This window comes from Lonchura striata, chromosome 13 (genome assembly GCF_050655825.1).
Source record: "Lonchura striata isolate lonStrDom1 chromosome 13, ASM5065582v1, whole genome shotgun sequence".
Lineage (NCBI taxonomy): Eukaryota > Metazoa > Chordata > Aves > Passeriformes > Estrildidae > Lonchura > Lonchura striata.
The window spans coordinates 8,058,530-8,074,988 of record NC_140715.1 but is presented as its reverse complement, the minus strand read 5'-3'; the positions used below and the strand labels follow the sequence as shown (position 1 = coordinate 8,074,988).

The following is a 16,459-nucleotide window of genomic DNA, read 5'->3' as shown; positions in this document are numbered from 1 at the left end:
AGTGAGATTATTTATGAATTTCAACACCTGTAGGTCTTTTCTTCCCCCAAAAAAGGATGAAATTGTACTCTTCTGTTATTCTGTTCCTAGCAGACATCACATTACACTGCATCTCTCATCAATATCTGTTAACTTTAACCTTGCATTATGATCTTCTATCCAAATCCCCTGGCTTTTAGAGATAGAGCCAAACCCCTCTTTGGGTACTTTGTTCCCTTTCTGGAATGCTTTGGCAATAGCAATGCATGCTCATGTATTTTTTCTTCCTAGGTTTGAAGCCACATAGCTAAAATAAATTTTCAGTGAGAACTGTTGCAGAATTAAGCCAAGAGGAACAGTTGCTTTGACTCTGAGGGAGACTTTGATTCATTGATTTGAGTCAGTGCATGCAATACAACTGAAGGATCTTTTATTTGGACTCCGAGTACAAGCTGAGTTAATTTTGGATGTGCTGTCATCTCCTGCTGCAGAGTGAGAGGTGGGTGATACCCAAATTCTTACTAGGTTTTCTCCTGGTTGGAAGGTGCTTGAAAAATACCAATTTTCAATATACGTGGTTAAAGTTTAAGTTCTGAAGAAGTTTCAGTGCTTGACAAAATTCTGTAAATTCTAATAAATTTTATTTTAGACAGAGGGAAATGTTTATCTGGGGAGAAACAGGAAACATTTTTTTGTTCTTCTTTTGTAGAGTGAAAGCTTTAAATGGTGCTATTGATTTACCATATTGAAATTTTAAAATGCTAAAAATTCACTTATACTGCCGGAAAAATTCCTTTGACATTTTCTTTCATAGAAAATAATGGAATCTTCATGACCTAGATTTCTTTGGCACAGCTGTTCTTTTAGAATGAAAACTTGTTACTACCTACCAAAATAAAATAGAAGATTCCATTTAAAAAGACCCGTTATCCTCAGTGACAGTTAGGATTTCTGGCTCAAATTCATTGCATAAGAGAAGTCTCTTCTGCTGTAAGGTTTTGGGAGCACTGGCACAGACAGTTGTGAGAGTTCTTGGGGATGTTCATAATCAACAGAACCCACTCCTGAGCATTTGTAGCTGACTCTGCTCAAAGATTGGGGTGGAGCTCCAGGTGCCATGTACAACCTCAAATATGTTTGGGTATGCACTTAATTCTTCTGAGTTTGTCTCTAAAATATATAACATTAGACAGTGGGAGAAGAGTTGAAAGAGGGAGGATACTGCACTTATTTTTGGGTTTGGGCTTGGCTTGCAGTGGATCTTGTTTCATTTTTCATCTTCACGCTTTTAAAGAAGTATCATGGTTAGTTGTGCTGTTGATCTTAATTGAAAGTCCTACAAAAATAATATTTTGAGTGCCTAGAGCAAAGGAGCTGGATGAATGAAAAGATTATTAAAGATTTAGATCTGGCATAGCCCCAGATCCATTATACAATGCAGTGGTCAGGACAAAAGGTGGGAAATGAGTACTTTGAGGCAAAACTTTCTTAGAAGATATTGTTGAACTATTTCTTTTCAAACATGTGGTAGCACAAGTGAAGGTGCAATTTAAATAAGCTGAACTGCAGATAAAGCAGCAAGGTTCTAAGCAGACCAAATTTGCAAGTGTGTTTCAATGTATTTTATACCCTGGGAATCCCAAACTACCAGGCAGCCTAGTATGCTAATACTGTGCAGCAATTGTTTTTCCTATTTTAGTGTTTTCACAGTCAGTACATTGCCAGCTAACTTCTGGCATGTGAAGAAAAAAGTGAATTTGTCATTAAGGACTGAAACTTGTCCCTAAATTCTAAATTTTATATAATTGCAGGCAGGTTGAACTGGATATTGTACAATGCATCCTCCACTGATTAATTTGTCTAATCTAATTCTGTGTGATCTGCTACCTGACTGTTTTAACACTGCAGGCCTGAGTTAAAATCTTCAGGGAATTGGAGACTGTGCTGGTTTTAACCAGTCTGGTTTGGAGGAGTAAAAGAGGACAAGGTATGTCTTTATACATTGGGACCTTGGTAATAAGTTGCAGTAGTCCATGTTTCTACTGTTAGCATTAATGTAGTTAGTTTTGGTATTATTAGAAGAGCAATTAACGCTTGCAGATATGATCAGAGATACTATCAGAGAGGAGGAATTCAATTTCACACTGAAGTTCAGCTTAGACTTTTATTTCTGAAACAAAAACTGGGTACACACCATAATTGTGGTGTTCTATTTTGAAATGTGACTTAACTCATGATAAAACTGCAATTATTCTAAATAATGCTTACATTACAACTCAGTGGGAGTAAGCATGCACACAATGTAAGGGGAGGACACTCCCTGGGAAGGGGTGATCCAGGCAGATTGCTCTCAAATCCTGTATTTGAGAGGTTTAGCAGCAACAACACTGCAGAAAACAGTTGTAACCTTGGAAAAAAGAAGACCACGAATTAGTTGTGGCTGTGAAAACTTTTAGGAAATATTGTCTCAGATCTGAAGTGACATTCACATATGAACACTTCATATGTTCATGTGGAAATACTTTGTGTATCCATTCTAAGTATTCCAACAACAAAATGTGAATACATGGAACACAGTGATGAGTAAGAGGAAGACCTGGCAGTGGTAACTGGCTGGAACAGATACACCACATGCAGATTCTCAGTGTTGGTGGTGCTTTTTGGCAAGCAATAGGTAATTGCTTTTAGACAACTGAGAAACTGATAGCACACGTATCACTTACCAACACCATGTCAAAAGAGGTGTGGTGGAAAGCTGAGAGCAGTACTTGAGACTTGCCTTGGAGTTCTGTCACTCTTTCTGTGTGGAGTTTCATATTTCACTGGGGATCCCTGACATGCTGTTCCTTATCAGGGTTGTACTTGGATGCACAAGCTGTGGCTGGGGTCACCAATTGCAGCCAGCCACTGTGCAGGAAGGATTTGTCACCTGTGCAGTGCCCTTATGGTTACAGGTGAAATACTGAAGTCCTTCTTGAAGGAGTCAAGACAAACAAAATGATGGAGCTCGAGGAAAAAATGTCATGGGGCAAATCAAGGGGGAAATTTTTTAATTTTGTCTCTCAAATAAATGGCACTCTTCACTATTTCAGGTCAACTTCTCAACTTTTCTGGAAGCAATGTTAGGGGACTCCTTGCTTACTGTGTGGCATCATGGAAAAAAGCAATTTATTACCATCCATGGGCTGAGAAACTTGGGTGCACCTATGTGCCCAAACTTTTAATGATGTTCCCTGTAGCCCAGGAGACTAACAACTTTTTCTTTTCTAAGCTGAACTTTCTTTTGTCACAGCTCAAGTTTTGGTTTCATGTTAGATTTTGATTGTTTGTTTTTGGGGATTTTGTTCATTTTAAAAGAGTGGAGTCTGATTAGAATAAATTTTCCAAATAGTTTGACGATAAATAGCACCAATACTTCCTGATAGAATTGCTCTCTCTCACTTTTTGGTCTCAGCTGAGACAGAAAACTGACAAAAACCAAGGAGGAAACCTCCAAGACATAAAACTATTTCCTCTTCCAGTGTGACAAATAATTACAGAGTGCTGATTGTCCAGCTAAGCCCCTGAAGCTCTGGCCCCTGTGCCCTTGATAAGGTAATCCTACAGGCTGTATAGAATGCCCTGGGCTAATACCATGTGGAGGTGTGGGGACTAAGCTGCTTAGGGCAGCTCTGGCTTTTGTTGTGGGCTGGTGTCGCCTCCGGAGCAGCAGGGTGAGATGGAGCCCTGGGCTAGGACTGAGCCCTGGGCTGGGACTGAGCTGAGATGGAGCCCTGGGCTGGGACTGAGCCCTGGGCTAGGACTGAGCTGAGATGGAGCCCTGGGCTGGGACTGAGCTGAGATGGAGCCCTGGGCTGGGACTGAGCCCTGGGATGGGACTGAGCCCTGGGATGGGACTGAGCCCTGGGATGGGACGGAGCTGGGATGGAGCCCTGGGCTGGGCTGGAGCCCTGGGCTGGGATGGAGGTTGAATGGAGCCCTGGGCTGGGATGGAGCCCTGGGCCAGGACCCAGCCCTGGGGACGCTGCGGTGCTGATCTGCAGCAGTGAAGATCTTCCAGGCTCTGTGTGGGGGGGATTTTTTCTCTTTGCTTTTATACCCCAAAACTTGTAGCCCAGCCCTCCCAAAACCACCCAAATGTATTTTAACTGTGAACCAGCACTGATTATTTCTTTTTGTATGTATTTATTTATTTCAGGATATACTGTATTTAATTTTCCCCCTCAGTTTAGGTTTTCTATCTGCTAGAAATACCTTCTTCATATTGTCTTCCCTTTATCATGGTCAAAAGAGTGTTGCCTAAACTCTATGCCTCATACTCTTGAAAATGTCTGAATAGGCTTTTAAGGTAGAGATTTAGGTTTGCTTCAGAAAAAAAAAAAAAAAAAAAAGCACTAAGTGAAATTAAGGTTTTAGTAGGACTTTTTATGATGATTTAAAAGAGCTACTGGACAGAAAAAAATAAATTACAAGTAATAAAACATTGGCACAACAGGGTTTCTTAATGTATTCTCGTGCTACTTATGTAATATTGCTGTGCAGATTCAGTATTTGACAGATCTCTACAGTGGAAAAAAGGCCCCCAGAGCACCTCCCCAGCAAATAAGAGAGTTCACAAGAAAAAATAAAATATTGCTCCTATTGACCACTAGGTGATAGCCTTGCTCAATTTATTCATTTTATCAAGGTCATTTATATAAGGATTAAAAATGTTTCACGCTGAAGCTCTTAAAGAATTAGATTCATGAAAAATAAATCTTTTCTTTCCTGAACATCAAACCCAACTTTACAGTTTTCCTAGTTTATAAATATTTATGAGTCATAACACAACCTTTTCCATTGCTGTATTGGATTTATTTTACTATGATGAGTCCCCAACAAACACACAACAGTGCACATTAAATGCACATATACTCACCTTATTAGTCTACCTCAATGACACCAGTGCAGCTAGAACTGTTGGGCTTTGGTGTAGACTGAAGTGTTGACATTTTAAGTTTGAATTTTGTCATTATTAGTCTTCATAACCAAAGAGTCTAAAATATTTTTCCTGATGTTGCTATCTTCATCTATTATTTAATGGGCTATTTTTTAACAAACTAATGCCAAATTTTTTTATATCTCAAGACTCTGAGACACAAAAGTATTTTGATTTTGTGAAAGAATTTTCTCAAATCAGGCTAAAAAACCCAAAATATAACCTAGTTAATAATTGAAGCATTGAGCCTTCACAATATTGAAATTCTTTCTGGAGAATTTATTAAGGCTTCTCAAGACGTGACCAGCAATAGCCTTTGTAGATTTATTAAGTTAAGAAATATCCAACATTTATAGTACCAAGGCAAAACCAGTAACTTTGAAGATTTTTCTTAGATCCATTAGATACATTAATATTTGGTACTATTTTATTAATTCTCTACCATATTGTATCTCTATCTTCATATATTTGAGGAGTAATAAAAACTTCATGATAATTTCTTTTCTAGAGCAAGAAAAAGGTAAATACTTGTGAATGAATCCTTTGAATTGCATTCAGTACAGCTTTAGTGTCTCTGTGTCTTTGCTCAGATGTGCTGACAGTCTGACATTGAAAAGTAGCTCTCCACATTGCCTACCTTCACTTTCATGCCAGAAATCTCTAGTAAAGGTGAGTATAGAATAAACCAATTCTATGGAAATATTATGCATACCACTGTAGTGCTAGAAGTGAAAGCAGGACTCCAGAGAACATGCTGAAATCCATATTCTATGAAAATGTGTCTTTGAAAATTTGCATTGTTCAGGTTTCATTTATTTGTAAATCATCTGCTGAATGCTCACACCAGGATCTTCTTAGCTTTGCCAGAACTCAACTGCCACTTTTGTAAAATCACTTTCACATTCTTTCCTGTGAAGCTCTGGGCATGTAGGGCCCAGTAGCAGGGTGGAATTTTTGGAAGGATTGTCATGATGCAGATGATCCATTAATGATACTTGCATCCCTGTTCCAGTCCTGGCAGAAGTTACTCTTCCTTCTCCTACCAATCTGCAGAGTGTGCTTTCCAAAAGGTAACCAAATCTGCTCTTAAGTGAACTTTTATTGTTGCTTTGTGCTTGGAGTGCTCATGCCTGATGCATTGACAAGTGGATGTTGAAATCAGGGAACTTTGTCTTACCTGGCCTTGATGAAAATGCAGAATACTTTGGCTTACTTTGGGGAACCAACTTCACTGAGACCATGATTCAAAAGACATTTAATCCTGTTTGCCTGTGGTCAATAACAAGTTTTCCTTACTCCTAATATTATTTAGAAATAGGAAGAAAGAAGAGTTATCATGTTAGAAAAAAACCAAATCAAATAAAACAAAAACCAAAACTAACCCTGGAACAAAACATGCTAATTGTATTCCAGAGGTGAGTGTGTGATGAGTTTTAATGTGTAGCTCATTAGGTCATTTTCTTTAAACAAAGTCATCTCCTTCTCGTCTGTCAAAAGACCATTCCCTTTTCTCTGACATGGCCATCCCAAAGCAGAGCTGTATTTGTGACACCTGTCCCATCTGATCCTCCCCTGCCATTGTTTCCATTGCCTCATTGTCCAAAATAGATCACACCACTTCAAAAAAGAGAGTACAGAAGATTGATGGGACTTGGAGCTTCTGGGAGAAGGCAGCTGGAACTGGCTGTGTCCAGATGTGGAACAAATTTGGAACAAGAGCTGATGAATTTGAATTAACTGAGAGGGTCAGAGAAGGTGGCTTCAGAGAAAACAAAGAACATTGTCATTTTTTATCTTTGAAGAATATTAGCCTGATGTCAAAGCCATCTACAACCCATCAATGTGTACAAACTTCAGCCAGGAATAGATAGGAGAAGACAAAAAGCAACAAAATGTAAGGAAGGAGGCAAAATATTTCTGACCTCTTTGTGAGGAGTGAGGAGAAATGAACATGTGCAGCCCTGGATGGTGAGGCACTCAGTGATGGGCAGCTGGAAGGATGCTAAGTGGCATCTGCAGTTACGATACATTCCCATGTACCACAGTCTTTTAAAACAGAGTTAATTCAGATATAGGCTGATGACTGGTCTCAAACCTCTCAAACTTGACTTTTTATGTTCCTTCCATTTCCTGCTGCTTACCTCAAACCCAGCAGGCACTGGAGAATATTGAGTAATGCTGTGTCAGTAAAACTGCTGAACCTTGGGCCAGTGCTGTGATTTCTCATGTCTAGCTGGCTGAAATTTCATTTCTAGTATCACTGGATGGCTAACTTTACTAGGTTTTGTATTTGTGCCTGTAATAGGAATTTTGTTTTTAATGAGAGGGAAAGAAATACATGCTGCTACTTACAGAGCAGGTTTGAACTCAGATGGGGAGATATCAGAGTTGTGCTGTCATCCTTCATAGTTGCATTTTGTAGTATACTGAGAATGAATGAGCTTTTGGTACTTCCTGTAGAAGTCATATTTCCACATGTTTTTCCTGGTTCTGTGGTACTGTTAGCTGTACTTATTCTTTAAGTTATTGGGAAAACAAGGCTAATAAATTATATCCTGGTAGAGAAATAGGGCTCAAATCCAAGCCTAGTTTAGAATTCATCACCATTTTGACTGGAAGTGTTCTGTAGCCATGCAATAACTATTTGTGTATTAAATTTAAAAAATGTCCTAGAAATGAGTGACTCAAAAGTAGCAGTAATACAGAAAAGCAGCAGGAATACAGAAAAGCAGCAGGTAGTAAGGATGGCATGGTAACACTGCTGAATTAGTATTACTCAAGATTTTAAAGTTGTTAGGCATTTGGAAGACAATATATGGGGGGAGACACTGTGTGAGCTGGGTCTCTTCTAAGGAAAGACTTTGGGGAGGATCCCATTGCTGTTTTCAATTACTCAAAAGGATTTTATAGAGAAGATGAAGACTCCTGGAGGGGTGTAGTAAAAGGGCAGAGGAGACCAGACATAAGCTAGAACAAGAGAAATTGCACCTGAATGTGAGGGGAGAGGAGCAGATCCCAAAGTGATGGTAGTCAGCCACTGGAGCTAAGAAAAAAGGTTGGGTGATTTCCATCCACGGGAATGTTCAGAACTTTACTGGATATACAGTAATGTAGTCTTGCCTTGGCTTAAACTTGAGATGGTGTCTAGAAGTCCCTTAAAATCTAAATCAGTCAGACTCTGCTCTCCTAGAGAGAGGGATTATCTTGGCTCTTGTTGTACCTCCTGGTACACTGAGTGCCCATAGCAATCTCCAGTGACTTGCAGAATTCCAGCTTCCTTTTGTCAGGCTGGGGAAAGGTGGGGTTCTGAAGGGCTCAGCAGAGCAGGATGTGCAAAGGGGTTGCACTGTCCTGTGAAATGCAGTTCCCTGTGAGCTTTCTGCTCTGCACAGAGTGAGCAGCACAGTGGGCTTCTGCTCCACCTCACATCTGGAGAGTGGGGGGCACAGTGGCACCAAAGCCCTCTGCAGGGGCTTTGCAGCACCTCCTGAAGAGCTGGGTGAGTCTGTGGGCTCAGAACTTTTTGAAGAGCTGGGTGAGTCTGTGGGCTCAGCAGGAGCTGGCTGGAGGCTGCTGCAGGCAGTGGGGTGGTGCTGGGGTCACCCTGGGGCTGCATCCCCACTGCTGCTCCTTGCACCCCCAAAAAACAGCCATCGGCAGTGCCAGCCCCGCTTCTGTGCCTTGTGTCCAGGGGAAATTGGAAAGTGTTCATCTTTCTGCAGGGATTGTCTGAGAGGCAGGCAATTTGTATGGATCCTGTGAGTAGTGAGTTGATATTTCGGAATTACTTAGGTAAGCCAGTTTAGAAGAAGCCAGCCACCTTTAGAAGAGATGGTGTGGCTTTTAGTAATCATTTGTTGGAAAAAAATAATGACTGTAAAGATCATCATATCACAATCTTCATTTCTGCAGTGTGCCATGCTTTATTTTCATGTGTATATCACTTTTAGTTTAGATTCTAATTACAGTATACATGCAGCTATTAGAAATCTGAAGCTACCAAGTGTTTCAGATTTCCTCAATTCTTTGAGTACATTCCACCCCACTGAAGCTGCATAGAAGCTTTCCTGTAATTTTCAACTCTAATACAAACAAAAGTAATTTCTCTGCTTCAATAGATTTAAAAAGTAATTATACTGCACTTGAATAAAATAATCTATTTCTTTTAACTAGTGTGTCAAAGGAAGTACTGATTTTTTTGTGTTATTCACATCTACCAAATGTCTTACATGTGTCCAACAGAAATCTTAAAGAACAAAAATGCTTTTTAGAGACTGAATTTCTTTTTCAAAGACACAGTACTCATTTAGGGAAAGACATAGCACACTTAACCTAATCTTTTGAACTGCCATCCTTATCTTAATATTTCTTAAATCATGATGGTAATGTACGATGCTTATGATTGAAGCATATATGTATTAGTTTCTGGAGAATTTGATATCTTCTCCTTAAATAATTCAAATTATCTGCCTTTATACTGGGAGCATGAAAACAATATTGAATTTAACAGTAAATTAGTGAAGTATAGACATTCTTATCTCTTTGGGAGAGGTTTTATCTGAAAATTAAGATGTGAATGATACATCAGGTAACAGCTCCTTTGTAATTTCTGTACTCTCAGTGCACTAAGCCTGCATTTTCCTGATTCAACTAGGGCTTTATATTTCTTAATTTGTGAAGATTTGTAAAAGCCACAAAAACTTTTTGCACCAAGTGTTTGCAAATAAATAGAATATCATAAAGCTATCACAGCTTTGCCCTTTCCCCAGAATTAGCTAAAAATCACTCCTGCTGGTACCAGTTAATAAAATGTAGAATAGTTCTGAATTCTGCAGAGGCTACATGGGACAGGTAGAGTTCTTCAGCTTGTATTTAGGAGCATGAATTGAACCTGTGTCAGTAGTGGGAGCCTAAAAAATTATTACATTTGAAGTTTTTTTATGGGCTCAGAAGCACTGTTTCCAGGCAGGAACTTTTCTGAGTGAATTTCAGCCAAGGGTTCGTGCTGTAAGTTCCTGTACTCTGGTGTCTTGATTTCTGCAGTGATAACAAACACCAGCTGCTCTCACAAACTGAAAGGATACTTCATTTCCTTCACTGCATACACTTTCCCTGTTGTATAATCATGCAATTTCATGGATAGCACCACTGGTTGCTCAAAACCATTGCATATGAAAATCAGGTGATTGTGAAGTGGTAAATGTGTCACTGTTTCTGTTCAGTGTAATGTAGCACTGGGACATGGAAAGGCTCCACAACAGAAGCAATGTCAACAACTATAATAGCCCCATCTATCTTAATCTTAAATTTAATCTTTTTGTATCCAGGAGAAAGGCACTCATGAGAGACCAGTGACTGCGTTTCTTTTGTTTAATCAGTAACGATGGCTGGAGTCAGGAAAGAGAATTAGTAGAAATACAATGTGAAAGCCTAACAGGTGGTTGGGGTGAGAGTCTGCGAGTCCTGGCACGCATCCAAGCGACCTGCACAAAGGTGTGAAAAGGGGAAAATTAGTGATAGAAGATGGACTTTAGGAATCCCCAGTTACTGACGGAAAAAAAAAAAAAATGTAACTGACATCTGTTACTCGTTTCTCTATAAAATAGGTAAGAATTGCTCTGCTGTTATTATGTGGAAGAAAGTGAGCACTTGCCATTAAGCAGAAGCTTTCAGGTGTGACTTGTTGGGAACTGAAGGAGCCACGTGTCCCCATCAGTGCAGGAAAGGCTGTGGCATGAGAAGAATTGGCTGCTCAGAAGGGAAATGTGGACACAAAGGGCTCATCCCTGCCTTACCTGAGGGAGCACAGAGCAGCCTCAGCATCAGGAGGGCAGCGTTTGAACCCTGCCGTAATGCTCCATTAATGCATCTGACTGCTTCATTAAACACGCTGGCACCACAAAACAAATGTGCCATCCCACAATGAGAGCTGCTACCTGCTGATGGACACAGTGACTAAAGGGCAATTTCTGATGGCTGGAAAATAGCCTCATGCCTCCTGCTAGAGCAACTACTGGGCAAAATATGTGAAAATTCTGGTAGATTAGCCATATTCATAGTCAAATTCTGGTACCATGTGCTCAAACCCACCAACACACCTTTCCAATCACTTGATTGTTCCATAGTATTTCCTAATTGCAGGCTGACAGAAAAGTGTTAAATCGGGGGGGTTTATTGCATAGTCACTCAAGCTGCTGGAACCAGGGTCACAAACTTACCCGCATTACCATGGGATTAAGTGTTTTAAACTAATCATTTGGGTTTAGAAGAGAAATACAAATTCTTTTCAGGCTCATTTAGGCCCAGTGATTTCACTTCCCCCCTTAGTTCTCCTCACCTAAAATCTTTAACAAAAAGAATATGTTTTTATACCTTCTTATGCCTCTCTAGTAGTACCACAAAATCCTCTCTGCCCACAGCTGGAATCCTAGACACTGTAGTAGAAATAGTAAACAAGCAGGTATAATAGCTGCTCTGCACTTGTAAAAATGTCTGTCTTAAAATGATCTTGGTGAAAAAACCTTTTCCAGAATAAGACTGTTATTAAAAAGAGTATTATGATATAGTGTTATAAATAAGAATACTTATTCCTGAATATATCCATATTAATGCTGTATAAACAATCTAAAACATTTCTGTTTGACAGGGAATTTTCAAGCTGACTTTTCCTGACATAATTTTCATTTTATGTTATTTCAGGAGAAAACTTAGCTGGTTCTCATCAGAGTACATCAAATACAACACTCCTTCTGGTAAGAATATCTGATTATTTAAGTTGTATTATAAAATGTAGCTCTCTGGAATCTGACACATTCAGCTGTTTTTCATTTTCAGTAACTGCATTTAACAGTTCCATCTTCCTTTCAGCAGCACTTTAATTCTTTTTATTCCTTTGTTCCTGTCTCCTCTGCTTTCCAAATTTATTCTGCAACTTCATGAACAATGCTGTAAATCTTCCTGCAGTCAGTATTTCAGACAGTCACAAGCAGTACGTGGTATGTGAAATCCAGGCTTTCCAAGATCTATTTTTATTTATCCTCTTGTGTTTCTATTCATTTAGTGAAGTTTTTGGCATCATTTGTGATGCCAAAATTGAACATGTTGCCTTAGAATGACAAATATAATAATTTTTCTATGGAAAAGGAGAATGTTCAGGAGACACCTAACTGATTCCACTGTGTCTTGCCATTTAAAGAACACACCACAGGGATTTTTCATCAATGTCCCATCCTTTCTCTTTGGGAAGACCATGCTATGCTTCTAGTTCAGTGGTTTTTTGCATCCAACTTTACTATTTTTTACTGGTTCTTTTTCAATAAAAATTATGCTTTTGTATGCTATATTTGGGATTTGAGAGCACTGTCTATGTAGTTCTGTCTTATTTCGCCTTCTGTGTTTTGGATAATAACCTTCATATCATGGTGTATAATACTGTTATTGCACTTAGTCCTGATGTTGCAGCAATTTTTTTTCCTGCCAATGAACTGAGGAGAGGAGGAAGCTGCTGCTTCAAATAGTTTAAAACAGTATAAAGGAATATATTGTAGATCATCTCTTGCTTTTGACTATTCTGTGTTTATAAATGGAGTGCTGAATTTGTGGCAATTCCAGGGGATCTGGAGGCCCAGATGTAAGAATTTCATATGTGCAATCCTACAGGAAGGAAGAAAACCTTAAATCCATACCTTTAGAGAATTGTGCTTGCAAAGGTAACTGTCCTCTCCTAAATGCATGCCTTCATATTTCAGTATAAAATATTTGTGCATAGTGTGTAAACAACTTTTAGGTTTAAAGAAATCCCAAACAAATAAAAAAAACAAATTAATACAAACTTCTGAAAACTGGCAGCCCTTCAAACTGATTCTGAACTATAGAAAAGTTTGGAATTTAACAGTGATTCTGTTAGTTGCAATGCAAATATTTGTAAAAGATTGCATGTTAATACTGATTTGAAAGTGCTGCAAAAGAAATGTATGAAGGGGATTTATAGACAAAATGCTTGATGTCAAAATGTGGGTTTTTTTTTAGTTTGTTGGATCCATAGAAACTCTTTCCCACTGTTGAGAAATAGAAAAATTGAATGCTCACCCTAAAAAGGCTCAGTCACTTCATCTGCGTCAGTGGGAGGGTCCAGATTTTTCATCTTTTGTTTGCTGGTGACAACAAAAGTTCTATTTCTATTTAATTTGGCAGTCTAGGAGAAAGGATTTTCTTTTCATTTTTTACATTTTCAATGAATTTGTGTGATGACTTGAGTTGCTGAATGCTATTTTTATGCCCATTTTCTATTAGAATCAGACAATTTATTCAGAAAAACCAATTCCAACATGTTATAACTGGCACTGCAATCTGTCCTGTTGTCTGTGGGCATGACCCCCTCAAGTCCTTCCAACCTCAATTATTCCCTGATTCTCTGATTCATATCAAAGTCCAGTCCTGTGAGCCTAATTTGTAATAATTTTTTGCCATCAACCATTCTACTCTAAGCTGTGCTGTCTGCAGTTCTTTTTTTTTGTTTGTTTTTTGGGTTTTTTTTACTTCTATTGTATCCCAAATATGACCATCTTTTCTCATAGCAGAAGTGCTTTTAAAAGAAGTATTTATATTTTGTTTTATTTTAAATAATCTGCAGAGGAACTCATTCATCTAGAATTAAAGAATATAGTCGAACATTTAGATTGATTGAACTTAAATTGACTTTTTTTGCTGTTCCAAAAGATCTCTTCTTGTGATTTATTTCACCAAAACTCTTTGTCACCTTTCTTCTTGTGAAAAGTCAGTAGTCCAGGAAGACTTGTGTTTTCTGCTGCCTTGAATAACAGGATTTATAAATTTAATCCAGCAATAGGTTTTTATCTTTGCTGTTAGTCACACCCTCATTCATCTTATGATCTCCTGCTACAAACAATTGATTAAGTTGCAACATATAATAATGCTTAAATATGTAAGAATTTCTTACTTAAATATGTAAGAAATAGACAATGGTCACTTGCCACTGCACTAATGTGCAGTCACCTCTGGAATAAGAAATTAAATAAGAAATTGTCACTTCACCTCTGTGCTTTCAGAGGGTCAGTATATGCAGGTGAAGTTTCATTCAGGATTCTGAGAATGTAATTATTTTAGTAATTAATTTTATTTTAATTGGCATTTGCCCAGTATCCTTAGTCAAACAATGCTCCTAATATAACAAAGTGGGGAAAGTTTTCCCATTCCCAAGTGTTGTGGTTTTCTGTCTTAAAAAAAAAAGTATCACTAAGCAAAATAAAATTCAAAACAACAAACCCATCCCTTCAAACAATCTAAAGGGAACTTGGAGACTGGACTGTGACTGAAATGACAAAGTGTCCCCTGCTGAGTGATGGATGCATCTCTGCATTACTCAGGTATTGATTTGAGGTCTTTCCAACATTGACTGGAATTAGGTCACAGTATTTGACAGAACTTTAGCTTAAGACACACGATAAACTTGGATGCCTCGGATATTTCAAAGACGTTAAGTTGATATCAGCAGGTGACACTTTATACCACTGTGATTTAAATCCCTCACAAATCGTTTGGCAGCAGCAGGAAAGAGAAGTAAGTGGAATTATTAATAGGATATTGAATGAGGGAACACCTGTTTGTCCAGATGTTTGTTTAAATAGATATGTTTACCCTTTCACTGTATAAAACAATTAATGATTGTGTTTACAGTCTTAAAATGAGTATTTCCCTAATTTGAAATATATCAACTTTAAAGATTCCAATGGCAGAATTAAGAAAAAAAGATAATTTTAGTACTAGCTAATCTTTTTATTAAAAAAAAAAAATACTATATTAAAGCATCGGGACTGGTGCAACACCATTCAACTGAAATCTGTTAATGAAATGACATTTCCAGTTCAGTCAATTTTCCAGAAATTCCTTGGTTTTGTAGGATTAATTTTGCTGTTAACCTCAAGGAAAGTTAAAGGAGTCCTGACAAATACGATCCCTGTGGGTTCCTTGCCCCAGAACACCTTGTCCAGGTAATAAACAAGTGTGGTGCTGTGTCCCAGGGCAGGATGTGTGACAGGGAATGTCCTTGGTCCCTGCCATGTAACTCTGCTGTGCATAGGAGTGAGATCAGCAGGAAAGGCTGGGAGATGTCCTCAGAACCCAGGATTGTGCTCCTCCTCTGCTGAACCTTTCCTTATCTGTGCAGGAAGAGCTGCTCCCTGCAGGACACCAAGGCAGAGCTACCTCCTGTATCTGCACCCCACCTCCCTCTGAAGGATGAAGGAAGGGCTTGCACCAATTCTCCCCATCAGTTTTGCCCACTGCTGTGATTCTTAAGTCCTTTCCTCATTATTGGTGAGCAATTTGCATTTTAAAAGTAGGAAGAAGGGAAGAACCCTGTCATGAGGGAATTTGCAGGTGTTTGCAAGCAGGTAAAATCTAAGTATAATTTATGTAAAGGTATAGGTGAGTCTTTCTTAAACTACTCCATGTGATGCTCAGATGTTTAGTACTTCCTCTGTTGCTTTAATCACAAAAAATATTGATTCCTTCCTTTCAGAAAAGCTGGCAGCAGCCTTGTTTTTCTAGGATAAGGCCCGAAGTAAAACACGGTGGCAATGTTTATCTGTTACTTTTTGTGAGCCAAAAATTTAACAGCTGCCCTCAATTTGGGGTCTTCTGCATTAACCAAGGAGAGAGAAAGAGGTGAAGGTCATAGTTATGAAAATAATTTTGGGTTTATGATATTCACATTTACACTTTGAGCATTTTTAAGAAGAATCTTTTTTGTGCCAAGCAGATGGAAAGGCTTATAAACCATGAAGAATGGTACAATGGAATAGGGCTTGAATTTCTAGAATTCAATTTCTTGAAAATCCCATCCTAAAAATACTGACACAATTTCACATTTTTATGTAAAATGCAAGATTTCTCCTAATGACTAACTTTCACAGAAGTGCTTCCTAATTAAAGATACTAATAACTTTAAAAGAACAATTAAAATTGTGGGAAGAAGTTCTACTGAGTGAGGACCATTTGCTTTAATCCTTGAGAAATAATAAGGAAATGAGCTAACACCACTTACCATCAGAGTCCTGTCAGAGGCAAACAACAGAGGGCTGAGAAAGATGTGATAATGGCTCAGGATGGGTTGGATCACACTTTCCCTGGCCAGCACCAGCAATTATCAGTCAGGTGCTGTTTTCACTTCAATTAACTGCACCATTACTGAGCTACAAGAACTGCAGCCCAAATAGGCAACGCGTTTGCTGGCATTTGTCCTGAGAATGGACCTGTTTCTATAGCTGTTCTTACGTAGAAATTAGGATGTTTTTATTATAATATCGGGTTTTTTTCTCTACCCTCCCTTTCCCCCCAGCTTTTACTTTGGCTTAATGAAACTCAGAGCATTTCCTTAGAAGAAAGCTTGTTCCATAGGAGTGGTTTGGTTGGTTTGGTTTGGGGTTTTGTCCCAGTACTTTCTTTCACAGCTACTCTTATAATCCATTTTCTCTCTTGTTT

At 38.6% G+C, this 16,459-nt stretch overlaps 1 protein-coding gene across 1 annotated transcript in view; it reads left to right on the top strand.

The window, feature by feature from the left end:
- TENM2 (teneurin transmembrane protein 2) overlaps positions 1-16,459 on the top strand; it is a 1,518,527-nt gene that overhangs the window by 178,463 nt on the left and 1,323,605 nt on the right. The window contains exon 2 of the mRNA XM_085591001.1: positions 11,657-11,709. The gene's annotated coding sequence lies outside the window, so the exon portion shown is untranslated. The remainder of the gene's footprint in view (positions 1-11,656; positions 11,710-16,459) is intronic.